The sequence below is a fragment of the Salvelinus fontinalis genome, chromosome 29 (genome assembly GCF_029448725.1).
Source record: "Salvelinus fontinalis isolate EN_2023a chromosome 29, ASM2944872v1, whole genome shotgun sequence".
Lineage (NCBI taxonomy): Eukaryota > Metazoa > Chordata > Actinopteri > Salmoniformes > Salmonidae > Salvelinus > Salvelinus fontinalis.
The window spans coordinates 45,888,313-45,912,853 of record NC_074693.1 but is presented as its reverse complement, the minus strand read 5'-3'; positions in this window follow the sequence as shown (position 1 = coordinate 45,912,853).

The window sequence follows — 24,541 nt, the reverse complement described above, 5'->3', positions numbered from 1 at the left end:
GTAAGTCCTAGGGGGTAAATTCCCGCGGTGTTGGTTCCCTGCATAAACTATAATGGGGTGAGAGCCACTAGCATAATCTGCTATTGTTCATCACCCCAACAGGGCACAGAACTAACCTCCCATTCACACACACACACTTTTATGGCTACTACAACTATGTAGTAGCCATACTACAACTATCTACTACAACTATGTAGTAGCCATAAAAGTGTGTGTGTGTGAATGGGAGGTTAGTTCTGTGCCCTGTTGGGGTGATGAACAATAGCAGATTATGTGACAGTGGAATCAAGAGTATGAGGAAGCATTTGTCGAGTTGAAGAAGCAATTGGGTCAAGCGCCAGCATTGGGATTGCCAAACTTAAAATGAACTTTGCATTTTTTTATGTGGTATGATGGTTATGGAGAACCACATGGGGAGAAGGAGAGCAGTGAATCGTTAGACACGATGGAGAGATACTATCGCTGCGTTGTGGGATTTATTGGATGGGGTCTTTTCAATTCAGTTAAAATGGGTATGCAGGAGGATGAAATGTTTTGAAGAGGTATTTAAATAGTTTCCGAAGGACAGGGAAAGAAAGGGAGAGGAAACATTTTAATGGTGTCGAAAGCCCTGAATATTAAAAATTCCAGATATGTCACGCCCTGACTTTAGTTGTATTTGCTTTCTTTATTATTTGGTTAGGTCAGGGTGTGACAAGGGGTGTTTTGTTTAGTTTTTGTATTGTCTAGGGGTTTTGTCTTGTCTAGGGTTTTTTGTTATATATGGGGATTTTGTATTGTCTAGGGGTTGTAGGTTTATGGTGGCCTGAGTGGGTTCCCAATCAGACAGCTGTTTATCGTTGTCTCTGATTGGGGAGCCTATTTAGGTTGCCATTTTCCATGTTGGTTTGGTGGGTAGTTGTCTATGCTTAGTTGCCTGTGAGCACTACGTTGGTGTTTCGTTTGTTAACCTGTCTAGGACTGCCCCCCCACATTCCACTGAAAAGACAGAGCCGCGAAATTCAAAATTATTTTTTTTAAAAATATTTAACTTTCACACATTAAAGTCCAATACAGCTAATGAAAGACACAGATCGTGTGAATCCAGCCAACATGTCCGATTTTTAAAATGTTTTACAGGGAAGACACAATATGTAAAGATATAAATCTATTAGCTAAACTCATTAGCATAAGACACCATCTTTTATTTGTCCACCAACACCAGTAGCTATCACCAATTCGGCTAAACTAAGATATTGATAGCCACTAACCAAGAAAAAAACTCATGAGATGACAGTCTGATAACATATTTATGGTATAGGATAGGTTTTGTTAGAAAAATGTGCATATTTCAGATAGCTGGCATAGTTTACAATTGCACCCACCGTCACAAATGGACTAGAATAATTACTATGAGCAACGTGTTTACCTAACTACTAATCATCAAACATTTCGTAAAAATACACAGCATACACTAATCGAAAGACACAGATCCTGTGAATACAGACAATATTTCAGATTTTCTAAGTGTCTTACAGCGAAAACACAATAAATCGTTATATTAGCATAGCACATGTGCAAACATTACACCAGCATTGATTCTAGCCAAAGAGAGCGATAACGTAAACATCGCCAAAATATATTATTTTTTTCACTAACCTTCTCAGAATTCTTCAGATGACACCCCTGTAACATCACATTACAACATACATATACAGTTTGTTCGAAAATGTGCATATTTAGCCACCAAAATCATGGTTATACAATGAGAAATGTAGCCCAGCTGGTGAGAAAATGTCCGTGCGCCATATTAGACAGTGATCTACTCCTATACATAAATACTCATAAACGTGACTAAAAAATATAGGGTGGACAGCGATTTATAGACAATTTAATTCTCAATACAATCGCGGAATTACATTTTTTAAATTATCCTTACTTTTCAATACAGTTTGCGCCAAGCGAAGCTACGTCAAAAAACATGGCGTCCTAAGCCACTAACATTTTTCGACAGAAACACGATTTATCATAATAAAAATTTCCTACTTTGAGCTGTTCTTCCATCAGTATCTTGGGCAAAGGATCCTTTCTTGGGTCTAATCGTCTTTTGGTGGAAAGCTGTCCTCTTGCCATGTGGAAATGCCAACTGCGTTCGGGATGATCTGGAAGCGTGCCCAGAGACTCACAGCGTCTCAGAAATAAATGTCCCAAAATCGCACTAAACGGATATAAATTGCTATAAAACGCTTTAAATTAACTACCTTATGATGTTTTTAACTCCTATAACGAGTCTTAACATGACCGGAGAAAGATTACTCCCAACACTAATGCTTGGAACAGGTGCGGGTCGGTGTCCTCCACGCGCATTACGCAGCTCCAAAAGAGTGACTAGCTACAGGGTTTTTTAATTTATAGTGCCTGTGATTGCGCAATCGACCCCATTCAAATCGTCATCACGTAAAGGCATCCAGGGGAAGACGTAAGCAGTGTCCGTATACTCATAGGAATAACATTTGCTTTAAAACTGACTCCAGAACATTGGCCAAAACTTCTGAAATCTGACTCCATGCCAGGGAAATTGCTGTAGAATGGGTTCTGTTCCACTTAGAGACAAAATTTCAACTCCTATAGAAACTATAGACTGTTTTCTTTCCAATAATAATAATAACATGCATATTGTACGATCAAGAATTTTGTAGGAAGCCGTTTCAAAAATTACATGATTACCATAAATAGTGACAACAGCGCCCCCAACTTTAACAGGTTAATGTAGTCTAGTACAGGTAGTCCTATTATGCAAAATAATGGCGTCCATGATCCTGTGATAGGAGGAGGATGCTATGTTGGTTTCTCAACAAAGTAATCATTAAGATTTGAATCTCTCAAAGTACATAGCACACTTGAGCACTCCACTCAATGATGGCTAATAGTTGCAATAAATGGAAAGTTTCATCAATGTAAATCTGGTAAACATGCTTCAAATTGTTCTTTACTCTTTTCAGCTACAATGTTCTAACTGCCTACCTTCACATCATTTCAGATTGGTCTCCGGTCTCCTGCTGCCTCAGTAAAGCACACACGTTTTATAAATGTTTCCAATTCTGTTTATCCACTGAACTCCAAAAAGGTCTGCCAAGAAATTCAATTTAGACAGAATGTAAATGTTGAGTCAGATGACCCATGACCATTAACGATGGTTGAATTATTTCACAATTTTCATCAACATTGCTGCGTTATGAATATCAGAATAGGCTCTGTTTCTCTATAAAACAATTCTCTGCCCACCACTTTCCCTGCTATAGTCCTACAGAGCAGAGTTGTAGCATAAAGCAATGCATACATAATTAACTGTTTGGAGGCAACACAATGAATACCAATTCCCTCCTATGCAGAGCACTATCCTCAAGGCTGATTGCAATACCTGAGGTCATTAACTTAATCTGTGGCAATGTGCTGGCAATTCCAAATGGCCTGTTCAGACTGCTGACTCCAAGGTTACACAGCAACCTGTTAAAGTTAGAGGGCCCGTCTGCTGGCCACACAACTGGAACGAAGAGAGAGAGAAAAATTACTTTCTGGGTTCAAATTGTTTTCACATTAGACTTGGTCTCTGCCCCTTCTGCAAGGCGTGGGATTCCGCATTAAAAATGACTGGGAATTGAACAGGGTTAACCACAGCTGACACACACACTCTGGGTCAAAAACAAATGCTCAAATGTAGGCTACATATTTAATATCACTGCAAAACTGCAGTTGTGAACCATCAATTCCAGATTTTTTAATCTGTGTCCATAGTGGCTAATTCTGATGTCAGCTTTTTTAGAGCACAGTGCTCTCTAGTGCAATATGACATTCCCCCTGCATCAGCTCCACCCACACAAAGCTCTGTAATCAAGAGCAACAACAGGTGTCCGCCATGGTCACATACTGCGCATTCGGAAAGTGTTCAGACCCCTTCACTTTTTACACATTTTGTTACGATACAGCCTTATTCTAAAATGGATTAAATAAAACGATTTCCTCATCAATCTACACACAAATCCCCATAATGACAAAGTACTAGTCTGTTCAACCTCTCTTTCGTATCGTCTGAGATTCCTCAAGATTGGAAAGTGGAAAATTCTTGCTCGTACAATATGCATATTATTATTACTATTGGATAGGAACACTCTAGTTTCTAAAACCGTTTGAATTATTTCTCTGAGTGAAACAGAACTCATTCTGCAGCACATTTATTGTCAGGGTGTGAGATTTCAGAAATCGAGGTCCCTGTTCTGGGGTCAGTTTATAAGTCCCAATGTAAGCTATGAGGGTACATGCACTGCATACGCCTTCCTCTAGATGTCAGTAAGCGATGAGAATTTGAATGGAGTGGATTGCGCAATCTGGGACCTTATATAAGACCGTGGAACAGGAAGTACCGTCCTTTTCAGCGGTGCGCTTGGCGCATGAAGACATCACAATGGCGTCCTGCAAACGCTTTCGTTTTAGTAGTTCTATATCTCCGGTCATGTTTTTATTCGTTATAGGTGTTAAAGACATCATAAGGTAGTTAATTTAAACCGACTTATAGCAGTTTATAGCAGTTTATTGCGATTTTCCTGGATTTCAATGTGACGCGCGTTCATGAGTTGGACTCCTCTCCAGTGGGTGGCTAACGTTAGCGGCTAATTCGACAGGACAAGAGGACATCTTTCAGCCAAAAGACGATTGTTTTGAAGAAAGGACACCTTGCCCAAGATTCTGATGGAAGCTCAGCTAATAGTAAGCAGTCTTTATGCTGTTAATTCATTGTTCTGTTCAAAAAGTAAAATGCATGAGACGCCATTTCTTGCAGTGTAGCATTGTGTTATCGCAGCCTGTATTGCGCAGTAACGTTCATTTTAAAAATGTAATTCAGCGATTGTATTAAGAACTAATTTGTCTTTAAATTGCTGTCCAACTGTATTTTTTTAGTCAAGTTTATGAATAGTTTTCGATAAGAATAGGTGGCTTTCCAAGATGGCGCCGGCCAGATTGCTTGAGATTTTGGCTACTTTTCTCATTGTATAAGCACGAATTGTGCCGCTAAATATGCACATTTTCGAACAAACTCTATATGCATTGTGTAATATGATGTTACAGGACTGTCATCTGAAGAATTCTGAGAAGGTTAGTGAAAAAATGTATATATTTTGGTGGTTTATACGTTATAGCTATTTTTGCCTTGAATCAATGCTGTTGTAATGTTTGCTATTGTGCTAAGCTAACATAACACTATATTGTGTTTTCGCTGTAAAACACTTAGAAAATCTGAAATATTGTCTTGATTCACAAGATCTGTGTCTTTCATCTGCTGCACGCTGTGTATTTTTAAGAAATGTTTTATGATGAGTAGTTATTCTAGTCGTTTTAGTGAGAGGTGTGATGGGGGCTGCAATAGTAAACTCTGATTTATACCTGACATATGCACATTTTTCTAAAAAAACCTATGCTGTACAATAAATATGTTATCAGACTGTCATCTGATGAGGTTGTTTCTTGGTTAGTGGCTATTTATATCTTTATTTGGTCGAATTTGTGATAGCTACTGATGCAGTAAGAAAATGGTGGAGTATGAGAGTGGTGTCTTTTGCTAACGTGGTTAGCTAATATATTTACATATTGTGTCTTCCCTGTAAAACATTTTAAAAATCAGAGACGATGGCTTGAATCACAAGATCTGTATCTTTCATTTGGTGTCTTGGACTTGTGATTTCATGAACATTTTATTTTAGGATATCCCTGTAACTTTAGGCTAGGCTATGCTAGTCAGCTTTTGTGATGGGGGTGCTCCCGGATCCGGGTTTGTGAGGCGTTAAAGGTTAATCTGGTCATAGGAAAGGACTGAAAAAACAGGCTGAACAGATACAGTGGCTTGCAAAAGTTTCCACCCCCCTTGGCATTTTTCCTATTTTGTTGCCTTACAACCTGGAATGAAAATAGATTTTGGGGGGGGGGGGGTTGTATCAGTTGATTTAACCTGTCTAGGATCAGCGTGGCGCTAGCGGCACTCCCCCCCCCCCCCCCCACTGAAAAACCAGTGCCGCGAAATTCAAAAAAAATATTTTTTTAAAATATTTAACTTTCACACATTAAAGTCCAATACAGCTAATGAAAGACACAGATCTTATGAATCCAGTCAACATTTCCGATTTTTAAAATGTTTTACAGGGAAGACACAATATGTAAAGATGTACATCTATTACCTAAAAACACATTAGCATATTCCACCATCTTTTATTTGTCCACCAACACCAGTAGCCATCACCAATTCGGCTAAACTAAGATATTTATAGCCCCTAACCAACAAAAAAACTCATTAGATGACAGTCTGATAACATATTTATGGTATGGGATAGGTTTTGTTAGAAAAAAGTGCATATTTCAGGTATATGGCATAGTTTACAATTGCACCCACCATCACAAATGGACTAGAATAATTACAATGAGCAACGTGTTTACCTAACTACTAATCATCAAACATTTCGTAAAAATACACAGCATACACGAATCGAAAGACACAGATCCTGTGAATACAGACAATATTTCAGATTTTCTAAGTGTCTTACAGCGAAAACACAATAAATCGTTATATTAGCTTAGCACATAGCAATTAGCAGCCCAGCATTGATTCTAGCCAAAGTGAGCGATAAAAGTCAACATCGCCAAAAGATATTAATTTTTTCACTAACCTTCTCAGAATTCTTCCGATGACACTCCTGTAACATCACATTACAACATGCATATACAGTTTGATCGAAAATGTTTATATTTAGCCACCAAAATCATGGTTAGACAATGTGAAATGTAACTCGGCTGGTCAGAATTTGTCCTTGCGCCACTTAGACAGTGATCTACTCTTATACATAAATACTCATAAACGTGACTAAAAAATATAGGGTGGACAGGGATTGATAGACAATTTAATTCTTAATACAATTGCGTTATTACATTTTTTAATTTATCCTTACTTTTCAATACAGTTTGCGCCAAGCGAAGCTACGTCAAAAAACATGGCGTCCTAAGCCACTAAAATGTTTCGACAGAAACACGATTTATCATAATAAAAATGTCCTACCTTGAGCTGTTCTTCCATCAGTATCTTGGGCAAAGGATCCTTTCTTGGGAGAAATCGTCTTTTGGTGGAAAGCTGTCCTCTTGCCATGTGGAAATGTCAACTACGTTCGGGATGAACTGAAAAGCGTGCCCAACTTTTCACATCGTTGCAAAAATAAATGTTCCAAAATCGCACTAAACGGATATAAATTGCTATAAAACGCTTTAAATTAACTACTTTGTGATGTTTGTAACTCCTATAACGAGTGAAAAGATGACCGGAGAAATATAACAGGCTAAACTAATGCTTGGAACAGGAGAGGGTCGGTGTCTTCCACGCGCGTTACGCAGCAAGAAAAGACTTGCTAGCTAAAGGTTTTTTTCATTTGTAGGGCCTGTGAACGAGCAATCGAGCCCGTTGGAATCGTCATCACGTAAAGGCATCCAGGGGAAGACGTAAGAAGTGTCCGTATAGTCATAGCAACGACAGAGCCCTTTTAAATGACTTCAGAAAAGTGGCCAACGTTTCTCAAATCTGACTCCATGTCAGGGAAATTGCTGTAGAATGGGCTCTGTTCCACTTAGAGACAAAATTTCAACTCCTATAGAAACTATAGACTGTTTTCTATCCAATAATAATAATAATATGCATATTGTACGATCAAGGATTTTGTGGGAAGCCGTTTAAAAAATTAGCCACATTAGCATAAATAGTCTAAACAGCGCCCCCATCCCCAACAGGTTAACCAACATGTCTACCACATTCATATGTTTAATTGTGAAACAACCAAGAAGGCAAAAAAACATAACTTGAGCATGCATAACTATTCACCCCCCAAAGTCAATACATTGTAGAGCCAGCTTTTGCAGAAATGACAGCTGCAAGTCTCTTGGGGTATGTCTCTATAAGCTTGGCACATCTATCCACCGGAATTTTTGCCCATTCTTCAAGGCAAAACTGCTCCAGTTCCTTCTAGTTGGATGGGTTCCGCTGGTGTACAGCAATCTTTCAGTCACACCACAGATTCTCAATTGGATTGAGGTCTGGGATTTGACTAGGCCATTCCAAGACATTTAAATGTTTCCCCTTAAATCACTTGAGTGTTGCTTTAGCAGTATGCTTAGGGCCATTCTCCTGCTGGAAGGTGAACCTCTACCCCAGTCTCAAATCTCTCGAAGACTGAAACAGGTTTCCCTCAATAATTTCCCTGTATTTAGCACCATCCATCATTCCTTCAATTCTGACCAGTTTCTCAGTCCCTGCCGATGAAAAACATCTCCACAGCATGATGCTGCCACCACCGTGCTTCACTGTGGGGATGGTGTTCTCAGGGTGATGAAAGTTGGGTTTGCACCAGACACAGCATTTTCCTTGATGGCCAAAAAGATCAATTTTAGTCTCATCTGTCTCCCACATGCCGTTTGTCGAACACCAAATGTGTTTGCTTATTTTTTACTTTAAGCAATGGCTTTTTTTCTGGCCGCTCTTCAGCAAATCCCAGCTTTTGGGTTAAAGTGGTCCTATGGAAAGATACTCCAATCTCCACTGTGGAGTGTTGCAGCTCTTTCAGGATTATTTTTGGTCTCTTTGTTGCTTCTCTGATTAATGCCCTCCTTGCCTAGTCTGTGAGTTTTTGTGGGCGGCCCTCTCTTGGCAGGTTGGTTGTGGTGCCATATTCTTAAATTTTGTTATAACGGATTTCAGGGGGCTTTGTGGGATGTTCAAAGTTTCTGATATTTTTTTACAACTCAACCCTAATCTGTACTATTTCCAAAACTTTGTCCCTGACCTGTTTGGGGAGCTCCTTGGTCTCCATGGTGCCGCTTGCTTTGTTGGTGCCCCTTGCTTTGTGATGTTGCAGACTCTGCGGCATTTCAGAACAGAGGCATATATACTGACTTTATTTAACTAATTATGTGACTTCTGACGGTAATTGGTAGCACCAGATCTTATTTGCGGGCTTCATAGCAAAGGGAGTGAATACATATGCACGCACCACTTTTCCCAAAAAATGTAAATCTTTTTTTTAAAACTAGTAATTTTTTTCATTTCACTTCACCAAATTGGACTATTGTAACGGGCTTCTTCCATCTCTTCATCCGAAGAGGAGTAGCAAGGATTGGACCAAAGTGCAGCGCGGCTAGTGTTCAACATGTTTAATAAAATAACACGTGAAACACTACAAACAACATACAAAATAACAAATGTGAAAAACCGATACAGACCTATCTGGTGCAGACCACAAACACAGAGACAGGTAACAAACACCCACAAAATCCCAACACAAAACAAGCCTCCTATATATGAGTCTCAATCAGAGACAACGACTACCATCTGTCTCTGATTGAGAACCCACACTAGGCTGACAGAAACAGACAAACAACATAGAATTCCCACCCAGCTCACGTCCTGACCAACTAAACACATACAAAACAACAGAAAACAGGTCAGGAACGTGACAACTATTTTGTGTATGTCCATTACATGAAATAAAAATAAAAATCCCTTTCAATTACAGGTTGCAATGCAGCAAAATAGGAAAACGCCAAGGGAGATTAATTGTTTTCCAAGGCACTGTATTATCAACATTTTTCCCCCGTCAATAAAATTATTAAAAAGAATGGGAGGTACAGAGGCAGATTAGGGTGCTAATAATTTTGGACTGGAGCCTGGCCTTTAGGCCTTACATCATGTTGAACTGCCATCTAAGACACAGCCTTGCCTGGCATAACATTTGTGTGGTGGGGAGGGGGGTGTATGATGGGGTTTTATACTATGCATGTTGTGTCAATTGATTCTATATATTTATGTGGAAGCAGCAGCACTCTTTAATTGTCGGAGTCAAATCTCCCCTCGTAGGAAATAAAGAATATCATATATCAAATTAATTTCCCTCTGGCAGTCAAGGTAAATAACCTTTCCTAAATTGATGTCTTTGGCGTAACAAAACAACATACATTTAAACACATTCTATTATACTGCGATTTTTACCGCCTCGTTAGTTTTCTACATTAGTTTTATATAATTATGATGGTGTTCTACAAAGCAAAGGTCCTCGGTAAATGCGGAAAACCCATTTCAGTTGAATACATTCAGTTGGATAACTGACTAGGTATCCCCCTTTCCTTTCCCTTTCCCTCTATTGTGACATTCAGACATATTCAATGTGCAATAAACAGCATTCAAGTTAACATTTTGTACATACAGTACCAAAAAAAGGCAAATTAAGCATGATTGGCATGCTGCTAAGGAAAATGTGTGCTTTTACTGGGCTCCAGAGTGGCGCAGCGGTCTAAAGCACTGCATCTCAGTGTTAGAGGTGTCATTACAGACCCTGGTTTGATTCCAGGCTGAATCAAAACTGGCCGTGATTGAGAGTCCCATAGGGTGGCGCACAATTGGCACAGTATTTGGGTTTAGCCGGGGTAGGCCGTCATTGTAAATAAGAATTTCTTCTAAACTAACTTGCCTAGTTAAATAAAAAATGATGAAATACTGTAAGACTGCATAACTGGGTGGGAAAGATTGTATCCCTCTGTGCCACAGACCTGACTATTTTCACATTATTACTGGTCACATTTCTCTATTATGAAACAAATCCTAACTTGTATTAATGGAGACAACATCCTGGATGGCCTGGGCCTCTTCTGGGTCTCTGTGATTTAAGTGTGCCTGTCATGGTTGATTCCCACTCCTAAAACCCACTGACACAGGGGACATTTAGTAGCAGATCTGCATGTCGGCAAGTCGACACGGCCGGGGAGAAAAGAACCACAAATACAAGACAATGTCTTCATGTTGCATAGCAACATTGCATAGAAATACATTCTCAGAGTCTAATTCAATTGCTATGGGTACATCTCTGTTGCCAGGTGTTTAGAAGAGAAAGATAATTGTTGTTAAATATCAGATATAATGAACAGATATCTACAGTATCTATAGCTGAAGAGTCATGTACTGTACACCATGACCAATACAAGTAAGAGGCTCGGACGAACACCGTATACAAAGCCAGCAATGGTACATGTGGTTCAAAGGTTTGTCTGTATTCTTGCTTCCTTGCAGGATCAATTACAACTGAGAAAAAGGGGATTTAAACTGGTTAAAAACTGTCAGGTGTGTTGGTCACGTATTTCCCTCTCCGCTCCATTGTAGTGAGTGGGGCTTAGCAGAAAGGACCTGTCTGGAGACCTTATCTTGCTGTGGAGCATGAAGCACTGTGCAGCATGTGCTGCTGTCTCTATTGACAGGATGATGGAGGGGAAGCCTGCCTTTCCAGATAAACAGTCCCTCTGTTCTCAGGACAGCTCAGCAGGCCTCCTGTTTGCTGCCAGCTCTGGAGAAACTGCTCCTACTGCCGTTAGAAACCTCCCATGTATATGGAGACAAGCTAGTTTAACTGACTGTGGGAGGGGGCATATACTGGAAAGTGAATAGAATAAAATAGAGAAAGATGGAGTATAGAAGAGAAGAGAGGAGGGGGGCACAGACTGGTGAAAAAGGATGGATGGGGACAAATTCGGGGATGACGAAGTGGACAGATGCTGTTGCAGAAACTGTTATGTAATGTTACGTTTTATTACATTTTTTATGTAGTAAATATTTTCTTAACTCTATTTCCTGAACCACATTATTGGTTAACCTCTCTTGGGTACGTGAGACCTTAGCGTCCCACCTCTTCAACAGCCAGTGAAACTGCTGGGCGCCAAATTCAAATACAGAAATACTCATTATAAAAATTCAGAAAACAAAAAATATTTTACATAGGTTTAAAGATTAACTTCTTGTGAATCCAACCACGGTGTCAGATTTAAAAAATGCTTTACTGTCACGTTCTGACCTTAGTTCCTTTGTTATGTCTTTATCTTAGTTTGGTCAGGGCGTGAGTTGGGGTGGGCATTCTATGTTGTTTTTCTATGTTTTGTTCTGTTGGTAGATTTCTATGTTTTAGGCCTAGTATGGTTCTCAATCAGAGGCAGGTGTCAGTCGTTGTCTATGATTGGGAGCCAAATTTAGGTAGCCTGTTTTTCATTGTGTTTTGTGGGTGGTTATTTTCTGTTCTGGGTTTTTGTTTCACCGTACAGGAGTGTTCGTTTGTCGTTTTCTTGTTTTTGTTCAGTGTTCATTATTTCGTATTAAAACAATATGGACACTTACCACGCTGCGCATTGGTCCTCCTCTTCTTCCAACCACGACAAGCGTTACATTTACGGCGAAAGCATACCTTACGATTATTTGAGAACATAGCTCACTAGACAAATCATTAAACAGTAACCAGCCAAGTAGAAGAGTTACACAAGTCAGAAATAGAGATAAAATGAATCCCTTATCTTTGATGATCTTCATAGGGTTGCACTCTGCAGACATTCATTTACTAAATAAATGTTCCTTTTGTTCGATAAAGTCTCTTTATTTTCAAAAACCTCCGTTTTGTTTGCACGTTTTCTTCAGTAATCCACAGGCTAAAACGCAGTCAAAACAGGAAGACAAAAATGCTAATTGTATCGGTAAAGTTCATAGAAACATGTAAAGCCATGTTCATATTCAATCCTCAGGTTGTTTTTAGCCTAAATAATCGATAATATTTCACCCGGACAATAACGTCGTCAATTTAAAAGGTAAACAAGAAAGGCACTCTCTCGGTCGTGCGCATGAAAAAGCTCTGTGACACTTTAGGGTCCACTCATTCAGACTGCTCTTACTTCCTCATTTTTCAGAATACAAGCCTGAAACAATTTCTAAAGACTGTTGACATCTAGTGGAAGGCAAAGAAACTGCAAATTGAGTCCTAAGTCAATGGATACTGTAATGGCATTGAATAGAAAACTACAAAACCCAACAAAAAAAATCTTCCTTAATGGATTTTCCTCAGGTTTTTGCCTGCCAAATCAGTTATGTTATACTCACAGACACTATTTTAACAGTTTTGGAAACTTTAGAGTGTTTTCCATCCAAATCTACCAGTTATATGCATTTCATCCCAAATTCCCGAATGCTGCCCCCTACGGTAAAGTCTACACCTGTTATATTCGGGGCATGTGACAAATATAATTTGATTTGATACCGGGGAAGGGAAGAGGGGGGAAATATACTGGAGACGGAGGACAGAGACTGAGAGGAGGATGGGGGAGAGATACTGGGGAACAGAGACACTGAGGTGGCCATCTCATGACGGACCATTTACTCCCAGAAATGTCACCTTCCTGGAACTTCAGGGGAAAGTCTGTCATGTGGAATGTTTGACTGCAATATCACATCCAGGTAACACGAGAATGGATACTAGAGTCCTTTTCAAGTTCTTTCATAAGACTCCTTTCAAAATACTTTTCTTCTCAAGCAATATAATATCTGCCTCCACACTGCCAAAGCACAAAACATACACAAAGATAAGTCCTATGCAGGTAATAGGCTTCCCTTATTTGATACGGTGCCATTTATAGAATTATATTTCAGAGAAGTGAAAAGTGGACCTTGTTTATGTGGTAGGAGTAAGATCCTCAGAACAAACCTCTAGGCTATACCACACCTCATAAACAGACAAAAGTCAAGTAACTAGATAAGCTAAAATGTAATGTATATTTCAGCCAATACAAAAACCACCTCGGAAATGAATAACAAATCACATCAAATGTATTCGTCATGTACACATGGTTAGCAGATGTTATTGAAAGTGTAGTGAAATGCTTGTGCCTCTAGTTACGACAGTGCAGCAATACCTAACATGTAATATCTAACAATTCCACAACAAATACCTAATGAACACAAATATATGGATGAGCAATGACAGAGTGGCATAGGCTAAGATGCAATATAGTGTGTAGAATACAAAATATACAGATGTGTTGAGTAATGCAAGATTTGTAAACATTATATAATGTGGCAATATGAAAGTGAATAGTGTTCCATTTACTAAAGTGGCCAATGATTTCAAATCTATGAAGGCAGCAGCCTCTCTGTGCCAGTGATGGCTGATTAACATTCGGATGGCATTGAGATAGACGCTGTTTTTCAGTCTCTCGGTAACAGCTTGATACACCTGTACTGACCTCGCCTTCTGGATGGTAGCGGGGTGAACAGGCATTGGCTCGGGTGGCTGTTGTCCTTGATGATCTTTCTGGCCTTCCTGTGACATCAGGTGCTGTAGGTGTCCTGGAGGGCATGTAGTTTGCCCCCGGTGATGCGTTGGGCAGACCGCAACACCCTCTGGAGAGCCCTGTGGTTGTGGGTTGTGCAGTTGCAGTACCAGACGGCTATACAGCCCGACAGGATGTTCTCAATTGTACATCTGTAAAAGTGTGTGAGGGTTTTGGGTGACAAGCCAAATGTATTCAGCATCCTGAGGTTGAAGAGACGCTGTTGTGCCTTCTTCACCACGCTGTCTGTGTGGGTGGACCATTTCAGTTTCTCCGTGATGTATACGCCGAGGAACTTAAAACTGTCCACCTTCTCCACTGCTGTCTTGTCGATGTGGATAGGGGGGTGCTCCCTCTGCTGTTTCCTGAAGTCCACGATCATCTCCTTTGTTTTGGCGACGTTGAGTGAGAGGTTATTTTCCTGACACCACACTCCGAGAGCCCTCACCTCCCTGTAGGCCGTCTCGTTGTTGTTGGTAATCAAGCCTACTACTGATGTGTCGTCTGCAAACTTGATGATTGAGTTGGAGGCGTCATGGCCACACAATCATGGGTGAACAGGGAGTACAGGAGGGGGCTGAGCATGCACCCTTGTGGGGCCCCAGTGTTGAGGATCAGTGAAGTAGAGATGTTGTTTCCTACCTTCAACCTGGGGGTGGCCCGTCAGGATGTCCAGGACCTAATTGCACAGGGCAGAGTTGAGACCCAGGGACTCAAGCTTAATGATGAGCTTGGAGGGTACTATGGTGTTGAATGCTGAGCTTTACTCAATGAACAGCATTCTTACATACCGTAGGTATTCCTCTTGTCCAGATGGGATAGGACAGTGTGATGGCGATTGTATCATCTGTGGACCTATTGGGCGGTAAGCAAATTGAAGTGGGTCTAGGGTGAAAGGTAGGATGGAGGTGATATGATCCTTGACTAGTCTCTCAAAGAACTTCATGATGACAGAAGTGAGTGCTACGGAGCGATAATCATTTAGTTCAGTTACCTTTGCATTCTTGGGTACAATGGTGACCATCTTGAAGCATGTGGGGACAGCAGACTGGGATAGGGAGAAATTGAAAATGTCCGTAAACACACCAGCCAGCTGGTCTGCGCACGCTCTGAGGACACGGCTATGGATGCCATCTGGGCCGGCAGCCTTGCGAGAGTTAACACGTTTAAACGTTATACTCATGTCGGCCACGGTGGAGAGCCCCCAGTCCTTGGTAGCGGGCTGTGTTGGTGGCACTGTGTTATTCTCAAAGCGGGCAAAAAGGTCTTTAGCTTGTTCGGAGCAAGACGTCGGTATCCGCGACGTGGCTGGATTTCCCTTTGTAGTCATTGATTGTATGTAGACCCTGTCACATCATTCTCGTGTTTGAGCCGTTCAATTGCGACTCCACTTTGTCTCTATATTGACCTTTTGCTTGTTTAATTGCCTTGCGGAGGGAACAACTACACTGTTTGTATTCAGCCATATTCCCAGTCACCTTTCCATGGTTAAATGCGGATGTTCGCGCTTTTAGTTTTGCCGCTATCTATCCACGGTTTCTGGTAAGGGTAGGTTTGTTTTAATAGTTACACTGGGTACAATATCTCCTATACACTTCCTGGCACGTTCGTTAGTATAGACGGACTAAGGCGCATCATACTTTGAGTTCAACATAGTTTATTAAAGAAGTGAAACTTTAGCAAAGACAAAACAATAAAGAATAAACGAACCGTGACGACAATGCAGTGCTAACAGGCAATTAAACATAAACAATATCCCATAGGTGAAAAAAATGCAACTTAAATATGATCCCCAATTACAGACAACGATTACCAGCTGCCTCTAATTGGGAATCATACACAAACATACAAAATTAAACCTCGAACCGCACATATAAATATTAAACTAGACTAAAAAACCCTAGGTCACTCCCTGACCTACTCTACCATAGAAAAAACAGGCTTTATATGGTCAGGACGTGATAGTACCCACCCCTAAAGGTGCGACCGCAAAACCTGAAACAAAAAGGGAGGGTTAGGGGGGTGTCTATTGTCGGTGGCGGCTCTGGTGCGGGGCGAAGTACCCGCTCATCCGCCAGCATCGGGGGCAGCTCTGGTGCGGGACGAAGTACCCGCTCATTCTGCGGATCTAGCCATGGACCCAGGCTGAACACTGTGTCTGGACTGGGCATTGGCGCAGGGGAAGGCTCCCGCAATGGAGCGGGACTGGACGCTGTGCCTGGACTCGGAACCAACGCAGAAGAAAACTCTGGCCTTGGAGCTGAACTGGGCGCCGTGCTCAGACTGCGCATCGACGCAGGAGAAGGCTCCGGCCATGGAGATGGAGGTTCCGGATCGTTGACCATCACAGGAGGTTCCGGACTGTGGACCGTCTCAGGAAGTTCTGGACCGTTGACCGTCTCAGGAGGATCCGGAGTGTGAAACATCGCCGGAAGCTCTGGACTGGGGACTGTCGCCGGAAGCTCTGGGCTTGGGACTGTCGCCGGAAGCTCTGGACTGTTGAGGAGCACTGGAGGCCTGATGCATGGGACCGGTACAGGTGGCACCGGGCTGATGACACGCACCTCAGGTGCGAGTGCGGGGACGAAGCTCAGGACGTACTGGACTGTGGAGGCGCACTGGAGACACAGTATGTATGGCCAACGCAGGATATACTGGGACGTGGAGGTGCACTGGAGGTCTGGAGCGTAGAACTAGCACAACGCATCCTGGCTGGATGCTCACTTTAGCCCTTCAAGTGCGGGGCGCTGGCACAGGACGCACTGGGCTGTGAAGGCGCACTGGAGACACGGTGCTTAGAACCGCATAACATGGTGCCTGAACGGTCACACGCTCCTTAAAGCGAGTGTGTGAAGGAGACACAGGACGTACCGGACTGGGGTGGCACACTGGAGGCCAGATGCGTGAAACTGGTGCATATAACACTGGACTGGTGTCACGCTCCTCAGCACGCCCGCTCTGCAGCGCTCTCAATGCCAACACGTCTCTCCGGAATCCTTCGTCGAGTTCCTCACTCGACTCTCTGACTGGCTCTGGTTCACCCCTCGACTCCGCCGACCACTCCGTGTGCCCCCCAAAATTGTTTGGGGACTGCCTCTCGGACCTCCGTCGTGGTAGCAAATCCCGGAGTCGTCGTTGATCCTCCTTCGCTGTGTCCGCCTGTTTCCATGGAAGTGGACAAGACCCTGACATATCTCCTCCCATGTCCATGATGTCCTCCACTCCCATTTTCTCCCGGGCCCAGGATCCCGGCTCCTCCAGGCAGCGCTGCTTGGTCCTTTGGTGGTGGGATCTTCTGTTACGTCCGTCGTCAATTGAATGAGACCAAAGCGCAGAGTGGAAAGTGTTCATCTTACTTTATTAAATGAACACCAAAAAACACCAAAAATATAAACTAAGGTAAAGTTCTGTAGCGCTAAACAGCAACAATACAAAGACAAGATCCCACAAACTAGGGTGGAAAACAGGCTGCCTAAGTATGATTCCCAATCAGAGACAACAATAGACAGCTGCCTCTGATTGGGATCCATACCCGGCCAACAAAGAAATAGAAAACTAGAATGCCCACCCAAATCACACCCTGAACTAACCAAATAGAGAAATAAAAAGGCTCTCTAAGGTCAGCGCGTGACAGTACCCTCCCCTCCCCCCACAAAGGTGCGGATTCCGGACGCAAAACCTGACTCTATGAGGGAGGGTGGGCATCTAGCCTCGGTGGCGGCTCCGGATCCATGTTTTGTAATTACTTTGTTAACATTTTTTAAAACATAATTCCACTTTGACATTTTGGGGTATTGTGTGTAGGCCAGAGACACAAAATCCAATTGAATCCGTTTTAAATTCAGGCTGTAACACAACAAAATGTGGAAAAAGTGAATACTTTCTGAAGGCACTGTATCCCTCATCTTTTGAAATGTTACATTTGTGTGTTATGCCCGTCGTCGGAATGAGACCAAAGCGCAGCGTTGAAAGTGTTCATCGTACTTTATTAGACTGAACACCAAAAAAACAACAAAGGATAAACAAACGTAAAGTTCTGCAGGGCTAAACAGCTACTGTGCAAAAACAACATCCCATAAACTAGGGTGGAAAACAGGCTGCCTAAGTATGATTCCCAATCAGAGATAACGATAGACAGCTGCCTCTGAATGGGAACCATAGAAATAGAACCATAGAAATAGAAATCTAGAATGCCCACCCAAATCACACCCTGACCTAACCAAATAGAGAAATAAAAAGGCTCTATAAGGTCAGGGAGTGACAATCAGAACATGAGACAAACATCTTCTCACAAAAACATCTGTAGAGTCCGAATGGTTTGGCCTAGAAACTGGCCAAAAATGAAAGAAGTACAGTACCGGTCAAAAGTTTATAATGCCTATTCATTCAAGGGTTTTTCTTTATTTTTACTATTTTCTACATTGTAGAATAATAATGAAGACATCATAACTATGAAATAACATAACCAAAAAAGTGTTAATATTGTCAATATTTTATATTTGAGATTCTTCAATTAGCCACCCTTTTCGTTGATGACATCTTTGCACACTCTTGACCTTCTCTCAACCAGCTTCACCTGGAATGCTTTTCCAATAGTATTGTAGGAGTTCCCACAAATGCTGAGCACTTGTTGGCTGCTTTCCCTTCACACTGCGGTCCGACATATCCCAAGCCATCTCAATTTGGTTGAGGTCAGTGGGATTGTGCAGGCCAGGTATTCTAATGCAGCACTCCATCACTCTCCTTCTTGTTAAAATAGCCCTTACACCGCCTGGAGGTGTGTTGGGTCATTGTCCTGTTGAAAAACAAATGATAGTCCTTCAAGCCCAAACCAGATGGGATAGCGTGTCACTGCAGAATGCTGTTGTAGCCATGCTGGTTAAGTGTGAATTCTAAATAAATCACAGACGGTGTCACCAGCAAAGCACCCCCACACCATAACACCTCCTCCTTCATGCTTTACGGTGGGAAATACACATGCAGAGATCATCCGTTCACCCACACCGAGTCTCACAAAGACACGGCGGTTGTAACCAAAAATCTCCAATTTGGACTCCAGACCAAATGACAAATTTCCACCAGTCTAATGATTTTTCCAACAAAACATAGATTTATTGTAGAACATGTTATAAGACTGTCATCTGATGAAGTTGTTTCTTGGTTAGTTTGGTTGGTTATTGGTTAGTTAGGTTGGCTTTGTGCATGCTACCTGTGCTGTGAAAAATGTCTGTCCTTTTTTGTATTTGGTGGTGAGCTAACATAAATATGTGGTGTTTTCGCTGTAAAACATTTTAAAAATCGGACATGTTGGCTGGATTCACAAGATGTTTATCTTTCATATGCTGTATTGGACTTGTTAACTTCTTATGGCTGCAAGGGGCAGTATTGAGTAGCCTGATAAAATGTGTCCATTTCAAACAGCCTCGTACTCAATTCTTGCTCGTACAATATGCATATTATTATTGCAATTGGATAGAAAACACTCTCTAGTTTCTAAAACCGTTTGAATTATTTCTCTGAGTGAAACAGAACTCATTCTGCAGCACTTTTCCTGACCCGGAAGTTCAAAGTCTGAAATCGATGCTCTGTTCAACTGCATGCCTATACATGGGCGTGATACGTAAGAGTCTACATACACTTCCTACGCCTTCCCCTGGTTGTCAAGATGCGGTGAGAGAAGAAATTTCGTGTCTATCTTGGTCTGAGGTGGAATAAAAGGTCTTTGTTTGACGTGACCGTCCATATCCTGTTTCTGGAGCGCGCGAAAGAGGACATGGATATGCTTTCTGTTTCGCTGTCGTTATGAACGACGAACATCTCCGTCTTAGATTTTATTTGATACATGTGACCATATCATTGTATCGTATGTTTTTTCAAGATAGTTTAATCAGATTATTGAAATTTTTTCGGGAGAAATTCTGATGAAAGATCAGCAAAAGTAGGACCCATTTTATGATGCTATTTCAGATATCTGTTGAACTGTGTACTATTAGTTTTGCGCCCAGGTTTTGGCCACTCGCTCGCCATAACGTAAGCCTTATGTCGTAATGAAGTTATTTTTTAGAATTCTAACACGGCAATTGCATTAACCTCTAATGCCTCCCTAACCCGGATCCGGGATCCCCCCCAACACAAAAGCTGACTAGCATAGCCTAGCCTAAAGTTACAGGGATATCATAAAATAAAATGTTCATGAAGTCACATGTCCAAGACACCAAGTGAAAGATACAGATCTTGTGATTCAAGCCATCATCTCTGATTTGTAAAATGTTTTACAGGGAAGACACAATATGTATATCTATTAGCTAACCACTGTTAGCAAAAGACAACAATTTTCTTACTCCACCATTTTCTTACTGCATCAGTAGCTATCACCAATTCGGCCAAATAAAGATATTGATAGCCACTAACCAAGAAAAAACCTCATCAGATGACAGTCTGATAACATGTTTATTGTATAGGATAGGTTTTGTTAGAAAAATGTGCATATTTCAGGTATAAATCATAGTTTACAATTGTACCCACCATCACAACTCGACTAGAATAAATACAGATAGCAACGTGTATTACCTAATTACTAATCATAAAACATTTCTTAAAAATACACAGCGTACACTAATCGAGACACAGATCCTGTGAATCCAGACAATATTTCAGATTTTCTAAGTGTCTTACAGCGAAAACACAATAAATTGTTATATTAGCATAGCACATGTGCAAACATTACCCCAGCATTGATTCACGGCAAAAAGAGCGATAGCATTATCACCACCAAAATGTATTAATTTTTTCACTAACCTTCTCAGAATTCTTCAGATGACACTCCTGTAACATCATATTACAACATACATATAGAGTTTGTTCGAAAATGTGGATATTTAGCCACCAAAATTGTGGTTATACAATGAGAAAAGTAGCCAAGCTGGTCAGAAAATGTTGGGCGCCATATTAGACAGAGATCTAGTCTTATACATAAATACTCATAAACTTGACTAAAAAATACAGGGTGGACAGCGATTGATAGACAATTTAGTTCTTAATGCAATCGCTGAATTACATTTTTTAAATTATCCTTACTTTTCAATACAGGTTGCGCCAAACGTAGCTACACCAAACAAAATGGCGGCATAAGCGTTTAACATTTTTCGACAGAAACACGATTTATCATCATAAATAGTTCTTACTATGAGCTGTTCTTCCATCAGAATCTTGGGCAATGAATCCTTTCTCCGGTCTAATCGTCTTTTGGTCGAAAGATGTCCTCTTGTCCCGACGAAATGGCCACTAACGTTCACCATGCACTCGAAAAGTGCCCAGCTCCTCAAAGTGCATCACACAGAAATGCCATAAAATCGCCCTAAACGGATATAAATTGCTATAAAACGGTTCAAATTAACTACCTTATGATGTTTTTAACACCTATAACGAGTAAAAACATGACCGGAGAAATATTACTGGCTAAACAACAGCTTGGAAGGAGGCAAGTCCGATGTCCATCGTGCGTCAGGCGCAGGCAGGAAAAGAAAGCTTCTTCCGGTCATTGGTGTTTTATACAGGCCCTGATTGCGCAATCGACTCCATTCAAAGCGTCACCACGTATTGACATCTAGAGGAAGACGTAGGCAGTGTTTGTTTCTCCATAGCATTTACAGAGACATTACAACTGACCTGTGAACAGGGGCCAAGATTTCTGAAATCTCACTCCCTGTCATGAAAAGTGCTGTAGAAGGAGTTATGTTTCACTCAGAGACATAATTCCAACGGCTATAGAAACTAGAGAGTGTTTTCTATCCAATAATAATAATAATATGCATATTGTACGAGCAAGAATTGAGTACTAGGCAGTTTAATCTGGAGACCGATTTATGCTAAGTCGAAACAGCACCCCCTATATTCGCAAGAAAGAACTAGTGTATCTATCATTTCCTATACAACATGTATTTTTTTGTTATGTTTATGAATAGCTATTTGGTCAGAATATGTGTGTCAGAAAAAGTGTCAGAAAAATATCCTGACGTTGTGGGAAAAAGTAGCTACGGTAGCACAATGTATAACCACTGATTTCAGCTCTAAATATGCACATTTTCGAACAAAACATAAGTGTATGTATAACCTGATGTTATAGGACTGTCATCTGATGAAGCATATCAAGGTTAGTCAAAGATTATATATCGTTTGCTGGTTTGTTACGATCGCAAACTTTTGCTGTTGGGAAATGGCTTGTGTTTCTGGCTATTGTGGTAAGCTAATATAACGCTATATTGTGTGTTCGCTGTAAAACACTTAAGAAATCGGAAATATTGGCTGGAATCACAAGATGCCTGTCTTTCATTTGCTTTACACCATGTATTTTTCAGAAATGTTTTATGATGAGTATTTAGGTATTTGACGTTGTTGTCTGTAATTATTCTGTCTGCTTTCGGTGCAATTTCTGATTGTAGCTGCAATGTAAACTATGATTTATACCTGAAATATGCACATTTTTTTAACCTTTCACGAGCCTCTAACCCGGGTCCGGGAGCACCCCCCCCCCCCCCCCCACACACTGATTAGCATCGCTAGCATAGCGTCACAATTAAATAGTAGCATCTAAATATCATTAAATCACAAGTCCAAGACACCTAATGAAAGATACAGATCCTGTGAATAAAGCCACCATTTCAGATTTTTTAAATGTTTTACAGGGAAGACACTGTGTAAATCTATTAGCTAAACACGTTAGCAAAAATCACCATTTTTCTTTGTCCACCATTTTCTCTCAACACCAGTAGCTATCACCAATTCGGCTAAACTAAGATAATGATAGCCACTAACCATGAAAAAACCTCATCAGATGACAGTCTGATAACATATTTATGGTATAGGATAGGTTTTGTTAGAAAAATGTGCATATTTCAGGTAGATATCATAGTTTGCCATTGCAGCCACCATCACAAATCTCACCAAAGCTCCTAGAATTACTACAGAGGGCAACTTGTATTACCAATTTACTCATCATAAAACATTTCTTAAAAATACACAGCACATAGCAATGGAAAGACACAGATCTTGTGAATTCAGACAACATTTCAGATTTTCTAAGTGTTTCACGGCGAAAACACAATAAATCGTTATATTAGCATACCACATATGCAAACGTTACCCGAGCACTGATTCAAGCCAAAGAGAGCGGTATCGTTATCATCGCCAAAATATATTAATTTTTTCACTAACCTTCTCAGAATTCTTCAGATGACACTCCTGTAACATCATATTACAACATACATATAGAGTTTGTTAGAAAATGTGCATATTTAGCCACCAAAATCATGGTTATACAATGACAAAAGTAGCACCGCTGGTCAGAAAATGTTGTGCACCATATTAGACAGTGATCTAGTCTTATACATAAATACTCATAAACTTGACTAAAAAATACAGGGTGGACAGCGATTGATAGTCAATTTAATTCTTAATAAAATCGCGGAATTACATTTTTTAAATTATCCTTACTTTTCAATACAGGTTGCGCCAAGCGAAGCTATAGCAAACAAAATGGCGGCATAAGCGTTTAACATTTTTCGACAGAAACACGATTTATCATCATAAATTGTTCTTACTATGAGCTGTTCTCCCATCAGAATCTTGGGCAATGAATCATTTCTTGGGTCTAATCTTCTTTTTGTCGAAAGATGTCCACTTGTCCGTCGAAATGCCCACTAACGTACGACCGGGACCCCGAAACGTGCCAGGAGCTTCAAAGCTTCAAATCGCACTAAACGGATATAAATTGCTATAAAACGGTTTAAATTAACTACCTTATGATGTTTCTAACACCTATAACGAGTAAAAAGATGACCGACGCTATATTACTGGCTAAACCAAGGCTTGGAAAAAGGCCAGTCAGATATCCTTCTTGCGTTGAGCACAGAGTCCAAAGGAACGCTACTTCCGGTATTTGGTGATTTATAGAGCCCATGATTGCGCAATCGACTCCATTCAAATTGTCACCACTTACTGACATCTAGAGGAAGGCGTGGGCAGTGTTTGTATCCTCATAGGATCTACAGTGGCTTTAAAACTGATCTGGAACCAGAGGCCAAGAGTTCTGAAAACTCACTCACTGGGAGGAAAAGTGCTGTAGAATGAGTTCTGTTCCACTCAGAGACATAATTCAAACGGCTATAGAAACTAGAGAGTGTTTTCTATCCAATAATAACAATAATATGCATATTGTACGAGCAAGAATTGAGTACTAGGCAGTTTAATCTGTAGAGAAAATTATGCTAATGCGAAACAGCACCCCCTATAGTTGCAAGAAGTTAACAAAACATATTTATTGAATAACATGTTATAAGACTGTCATCTGATG